The sequence below is a fragment of the Chiloscyllium plagiosum genome, chromosome 40, assembly GCF_004010195.1.
Source record: "Chiloscyllium plagiosum isolate BGI_BamShark_2017 chromosome 40, ASM401019v2, whole genome shotgun sequence".
In the NCBI taxonomy this organism is placed as follows: domain Eukaryota; kingdom Metazoa; phylum Chordata; class Chondrichthyes; order Orectolobiformes; family Hemiscylliidae; genus Chiloscyllium; species Chiloscyllium plagiosum.
In genome coordinates, this window is record NC_057749.1 from 17,706,045 (window position 1) to 17,714,001 (window position 7,957).

The following is a 7,957-nucleotide window of genomic DNA, read 5'->3' on the forward strand; positions in this document are numbered from 1 at the left end:
CACCCCCACTCCGGCCTATCACCCTCACCTTGACCTCCTTCCACCTATTGCATTTCCTACGCCCCTCCCCCAAGTCCCTCCTCCCTACCTTTTATCTTAGCCTGCTGGACACACTTTACTCATTCCTGAAGAAGGGCTCATGCCCGAAACGTCGATTCTCCTGCTCTTTTCCCTCCCCCACCTTCATCTTGCCCAGATGATGAGGCTCTCATTAATGCTCACACCCATGTATTACCTAAACGATGGCTTCTGTACCACAGTGGCAAATTAAGGTGATTTTGAATGTGACTGCTCCTTCCTGAATCTGTCCCTGAGGTTCAGGTATTGCAATTGGTTCAATATCAAAAAATTGCAGTTCAATGTCAAAAGCCCCAGATAGACCAGATCACAGAGATGGATTCTCTTCGATAGTGTGAAAGAGACATTCCACTCACTAACACCTGCAGAGAGGGAGTGAGGTGAGGCACATTATGTACAGAATTGTGATGCCTGGGACTGAGTTATTTGGTTCTAATGTACACTTGGGAATTAGACAGCATCATAAAGCTCACAAGCAGAACCTTGAATTGATCACGGTAACTTCTGAAGGCTGAGATTAAGTGAACCTTCCACATATTGTGCCTTCCACAATGTTTCTATAAGATACCTGTATTAACTCCTCAATCAAAGCTTTTGACAGTTACAGGCAGAACTGAGTTCCCTCAAGGAGACACTTCGCCCCCTTAAAATGGGCAGATTTGAGTTGGAGATGTGAAACTTGCTCCTTAAAATGGGCAGATTTGAGTTGGAGATGTGAAACTTGCTCCTCAAACCCACTGTAGTTAATCTGGGAGCTCCCTTGTGTGAAGTTTGGGACATGTCATCGTGTTTTAATGGCTGTAGGACCCTGGTGTCTGATACACAGCAGGATTAGAGAAACACAGAGGGGAACGCTACTCAACCAGACCTTGGTCATCAACTGTCAGCCAAACATTATTGAGAATTTTTGTGTCTGCCTTTCATCCTGTGATTGTTCAGGATATAAGAACTAGGAGGAGGCCATTCAGCCCCTCGAGACTCCTCTGCCATTTGATAGCGTCATGGCTGACCTCAACCCCACCTTCCCGCCCACTCTCCAGAGCTCTGCAGCACATTACTCATTAAATACCTGTCTATCGCCTCCTTACATTTACTCAGTGTCCCACATCTATCTCAATCTGGGGAGGGTGAATTCCCCAGACTCACAACCCTTAAGAGAAACAATTTCTTCTCATTTCCATTTTAAATCATAGAATCCCTATCGTGTGGAAGTAGGTCATTCAGCCCATACTGAAGAGCATCCCACCCAATCCCCATAATCCTGTATTTCCCTTGGCTAATCTACCTAACCTGCACATATTTAGACAGTGGGAGGGAACTCACGCAGACAGTCACCTGAGGCTGGAATCAAACCTGGGTCCCTGGTGCTGTGAGGCAGCAGTGCTAACCACTGAGCCACCCTCTGCGACCCCTTATCCTATAACAATGACCTCTCATTCTCGACTATAACACATGAAGAAACATTCTTTCAACATCTACTTTGTCAATTCCCTTTATCATCTTATTGACCTCAATTAGATCTCCTCTCATTCATCTGTACCCTAGAGAGTATAGGCCTAAACTGCTCAATCTCTCTTCATAAGGCAAACTCTTCATCTCTAGATTCAATCTAGTGAACATCTTTGAACTGTCTCCAATACAACTACATCCCTCCTGAAGTGAAGGGACCAAAATGTGCATTGACCATTCTCCTGGATGAAGCACATTATGGTTGGAAGTCGCCGGTTACTAGAATGTGTGCCATGTTGAGTTATGGTAAAGAATATGGTGAACAGTTTTGATTCCACTTTGTGTATCTTCCAGATCTCTAGCAGGACCCCATCAGTCAGCTGCCTGAATCTTTCTTCATAGCTCAGTCGCTCTGACCCTGGGAATTAACCTGCCTGCCTGTATTACTCTGGGCTTGATTCTCGTGTTTCAGTGACCAGAATAGTACAGATCTTAATCACTCCACTGTAGATAGTCATGTCTTCAGCTGCCTGGACTCTAAGCAATGGTGTTGCCCTCCAAACATTTTCAACTCACTATTTCTCTATTGATGTTCTGGCACGGTGGCTCAGTGGTTAGCACTGCTGCCTCACAGCGCCAGGGAACTGGGTTCAATTCCCACCTCAGGCAACTGTCTGTGTGGAGTTTGCACATTCTCCCCGCGTCTGCATGGGTTTTCTCCGGGTGCTCCGGTTTCCTCCCACAGTCCAAAGATGTGCAGGTCATGTGAGTTGGCCATGGGAAATTGCCCGTAGTGTTAGGTGCATTAGTCAGGGATAAATATAGGGGAATGGGTCTGGCTGAGTTACTCTTTGGAGGTTCGGTATGGATTTGTTAGGCTGAAGGGCCTGTTTCCACACTGTAGGGAATCTAATCTAATCAAAACAGACTGTTTGATAATTCACTTGATGAGCTGGCTGGAATCTCCTTTATTGGCTCAGTGTACAATTATGGTCTGATGAAGCTATCGCAAACTGCTCAGAAAGGTTTACTTTGTTAAAGGTGCTGCAAATGCAAATTATTGTTGAAGGTGGACACAGTGCTAAGGAGCTGCAACATAATAACGTCCAGTATATATTTGATGATTTGGTCATTTCTGCATGTCATTTGATTTGGGTTATTGATTGCTGCTCAGGCTAGCATTGAGACTAAAATCATCTCCAGACCTTTCCATTTATTACTGAATACCCAGAAGAGAAGATGATTTAAATGGACACAAGGCTTTGGTTCATTCCTGTCAGAAACTGTATACAGTCACTCTATTATGGAGTCTCTATAAATGATCTAATCTACTATCCAAGGGTCTCTGCATGTTTTGCTCTCTCTCTTCTCTCCCCCATCAAGGTAAATGGTGCATTTCACCCAGCTTTCTAATGTCCCCCAGCTCAGCCGAGTCAGATTGCTCAGGTAGCCTTCTCAGGTTCACTGAGTGACGGAAGCAGTCAGACTCGAAGGTGGAGGTAACACTGGGAGCTCAGCGATGGACATGGAGCCGAAAGAGAATCACTTTGCCAGTAGGTCAGAGCTCCCCCACCCATTGAAGGTTAAAATTCTTCCCACTGGACCAGAGTGACTGTCAAGTTTAACTTTTAACATTGTTTCTTATTTCTTTCCATCTTGTTCTGAAGATTTTGCACCAGGGAACTTGTACCTAATATGGCACGGCATGGTAACATTGGGAACTTCTCACTGTCCTCCTGTGTTTTTGTATTTGAGTGCACGTGACAAGAAAGTCTAAATCTAAATCTAAGATGCATCTTGTTCCCACACTGGCTGGCAGGTAGGGAACATGAAACAACTTACACAGAGCAGAAGGAACGTAGGAACGGGTGAAAGCCATTCGGCTCCTAGAGTCTGTTCTGTCACTCATTTTAAACCCATCTAGTTACTGTTGTCACAAAACTGGTTCCTTTTTTTCTAAACGCTGTTCCTTTTCTCAAAGATATTATGTCCTTGGTTTTTTTCCCGCTCCTGGTGCTGATCAGTGTGGTTTGGTACAGAGATTATAGGGTATTGAGAGGCCTTTTTGTTTATATGTAAACAGATGAGCCTTCAGGCCAAAGTGGTCATGTTTTAGAAATGACCTGTATAATGAAAGGGGAATGGTCAGCTCTCTAGCTGAGCAGTTCAGTTCAGAACTAGCTGGGAGCTATGTGGAAACAATCTCTCTCTCTCTCTCTCTCTGCCCTTCTAATTTCAACCTGTAAGCATCTGTTCCATTCCTTTATATTGTTTTTCAAAAGGGTTAGCTTAGTGGGACTGTTGTGTATATTCGGAACAGCATAATTAAGTCTAGTTTGGATAGACTGAGTTCTGTAGGGATTCTTTATTCTGGTCTTTGTGTTTCATTGTATAATTTTGTGAATAAATTTCTGTCTGTTTTAAAACCTAGTAATCAACCGAGCTAGCTTATTCTGGGCAATTCTCACTGTACATTTACCAAAACGAATTGCAAAAGTATGGTCTTTGTTGCCTGCCCAGGAATGTTTTGAGTGGTCTGGCCTAGTCCATAACACTGTAGCCCGCTAACCATGTTGGTGGTGTGTTGGTAATGTCGCTGGGTTAGTGATCCAGACCCACAGTCTAACGTTCTGGGGACATGGCTTTCAATCCCATCGAGGTAGATGGTGGAATTTGAATTTAATGAAGATCTGGAATAGACAATAGACAATAGACAATAGGTGCAGAAGTAGGCCATTCTGCCCTTCGAGCCTGCACCACCATTCATTATGATCATGGCTGATCATCCTTATTCAGTATCCTCTTCCTGCCTTATCTCCATAACCCTTGATTCCACTATCCGTGAGAGCTCTATCCAACTCTTTCTCAAATAAATCCAGGGACTGGGCCTCCACTGCCCTCTGGGGCAGAGCATTCCACACAGCCACCACTCTCTGGGTGAAGAAGTTTCTCCTGAGTTCTGTCCTAAATGGCCTACCCCGTATTTTTAAGCTGTGTCCTCTGATTCGGGACTCACCCATTAGCGGAAACATGTTTCCTGCTGGCAGAGAGTCCAATCCTTTCATAATCTTATACGTCTCAATCAGATCCCCTCTCAGTCTTCTAAACTCAAGGGTACACAAGCCCAGTCGCTCCAGTCTTTCAGCGTAAGGTAGTCCCGCCATTCCAGGAATTGACCTCGTGAAACTACGCTGCATTCCCTCAATAGCCAGAATGTCTCTCCTCAAATTTGGAGACCAGAACTGCACACAGTACTCCAGGTGTGGTCTCACCAGGGCCCTGTACAGCTGCAGAAGAACCTCTTTGCTTCTATACTCAATCCCTCTTGTTATGAAGGCCAGCATGCTATTAGCCTTCTTCACTACCTGCTGTACCTGCATGCTTACCTTCATTGAGTGGTGTACAAGAACCCCCAGATCTCTCTGTACTGCCCCTTTACCTAAATTGATTCCACTTAGGTGGTAATCTGCCTTCCTGTTCTTGCCACCAAAGTGGATAAGGATCCATTTATCCACGTGAAAGTGCATCTGCCATGCATCTGAGCACTCACCTAACTTGTCCAGGTCACCCTGTAATCTCCTAACATCCTCATCACATTTCACCCTGCCACCCAGCTGATGAAATTTGCGAATGTTATTGCGAATACCATCTTGTATATCCTGAAGATAGATCGTAAAAAGCTGCGGCCCCAGTACTGATCCGTGCGGTACCCCACTGGTCAGTGCCCGGCATTCCGAAATGGAGGGGGGGAGGAGTGTGGAAGGATGAGAGAATGCAGGCTGCGGCCCTATGAAGCAGGGGGAGGGCTTGCAGTTCGCCTGTGTGGGGATGTGGGTACTTCCCAATGGCTCCTTCACTTCGAGGTCTCTGACCAATTCTGGTTCGTTGCACAATACCAGATCCAGAATTGCCTTCTCTCTGGTCGGCTCCAGCATCAGCTGCTCTAAGAATCCATCTCTGAGGCACTCCACAAAGTCTCTTTCTTGAGGTCCAATACCATCCTGATTCTCCCAGTCTACCTGCATGTTAAAATTCTATTGTCTATTAATGAAGATCTGGAATAGCTGACTGACCCCATGGCAACCTATAACCACAGCTGATTGTCATTAAAACCCATCTGGGTCACAAATGTCCTTTAGGGAAGGAAACTGCCATCCTTACCTGGTCTGGCCTACATGCGACTCCAGACCCACCGCAGTGTGGTTGACTTTTAACTGCCCTCTGGGCAATTAGGGATAGGTAATAAATTCTGGCCTGGCCAGTGACACCCACATCCTGTGAATGAACATAATAAATTCTATTGTCTGGCCATAAGCTATCATTAGGAGAAAGTGAGGACTGCAGATGCTGGAGATCAGAGTTGAGAGCATGGTGCTGGAAAAGCGCAGCAGGTCAGGCAGCATCCGGGGAGCAGGAGAATCGATGTTTTGGGCATAAGCTTTTCATCAGGAATGGTGAATGTCTTATGCCTGAAACATCGACTCTCCTGCTCCTCAGATATTGCTTTTCCAGCACCACGCTCTCGACCATAATCTATTGTTCCCAGATTTAAAACAATTAATGGATCCCCAGCAGATGCCACTCCACACTTTGTGTATGAGAGGTCCTCACTCTGATGTCAAGGTGATTACTCCTCATCCTGGAGACTCTCTCTGTCTCCCTGTCTCCTCCATAAGGGACATTCCGCTGTATGCTGGAGGAAGGGAAGGAGAAGTACATCAAACAATCAAGTACTGTGTTGCAAAACGAGGCCTGGAGTTGGAAGGAGAGGTACACCAGGGAATAATTGAAACAGAGGTCTGTAAATACTTTTAGAAGCCATTTAGAATAAGAGATATTAAAATGTATGAGGGTAAGCAGGAGAGTGGGATCAGACTAGGTCAATTATACGGTACATGGAGAAATAGCTGGGCAAATTGATGGTCCCAGTATATGTTTTCTGTGCTGCACATTCTGTGATGTTAAGGAGAAATAGCAGATTGCAAGGTTGGATTTGAAGACTCTGTGAATTGCAGGAGGATGGACTGAAGGAAGTCTGCTTTTGCCCTTTTTGAAATGAGACACAGAGCAGCCCCACAGAGCTGGCGATAAGACAAACCAAGAGTTGCCATGGTACAGATGGCCTATCAGTGGGAAGATTTAAAAAATGACGATTCAATGTTTGAGTATTGCTGGCATGCTTCTCCAGACTTGGAGAGTTCAAGACCTATCAAGTAAAACTCAATGACAAGAGACAACAGCAAGCTGTCCACAAATATCCCCAGCCTTGGCTGTTGACAGATTCACTGCTTTTCTAGCTCACATAGTCTGCTTTCTAAAGAAAACTTGGAGCTCCTCAGACAGTTAACTTCACAACATCAACTCCCACACAAGCAAGTAATTTTACACCCATTTAATATTACAAAACTATTTCCACTCAAAATGCCTGGGCCTGCTGTGGCTCTGGACTCGATCCCATGTATCCTGCACTGGGCACTCGACCACAGCAAAGAAACACGCACTAAACTGTACACAGGCCATGAAGCCAAATACAGCACAGGGTTAGATACAGAGTAACGCTCTTTCTACGCTGTCCCAATCAAACCCACCCAGGATAGGGACTGGGTTGGATATAGAGTAAAGCTCCCTCTATACTGAGGCCCATCAAACACTCCCAGGACAGGGAGACATGGGTTTGGATACAGAGTAAAGCTCCCTGTACATGATCCCCCATCAAACACTGCCAAGACAGGACAGCACAGGGTTAGATACAGAGTAAAAGTCCCACTACACTGTCCCCATCAAACACTCCCAGGGCAGGGACAGCACGGGGTCAGATACAGTGTAAAGCTCCCTCTACTCCATCCCCTTCAAAACATCCCAGGACAGGGACAGTACAAGGTTAGATACAGAGTAAAGCTCCCTCTACTATGTCCCCATCAAACCCTCCTGGGGTTTATTAGTCTGACCTCAGTGGTGGGAAAGATGCTGGAGTCTATTATAAAGGATGAAATTACTGCACATCTGGATAGTAGTAACAGGATAGGACAGAGTCAGCATGGAGTTATGAAGGGGAAATCATGCTTGACTAATCTTCTTGAATTTTTTGAGGATGTAACTCTGAAGTTGGACGAGGGAAATCCAGTAGATGTAGTGTACCTGGACTTTCAGAAAGCTTTTGATAAAGTCCCACACAGGAGGTTAGTGAGTAAAATTAGGGCACATGGTATTGGGGGCAAAGTACTAGTTTGGATTGAAAATTGGTTGGCTAATAGGAAACAAAGGAAATAAACGGCTCCATTTCGGAATGGCAGACAGTGACCAGTGGGGTACCGCAGGGATCCATGTGGGACCGCAGCTTTTTACAATATATGTTAATGATATAGAAGATAGTATCAGCAATAACATTAGCAAATTTGCCGATGATACAAAACTGGGTGGCAGGGTGAAA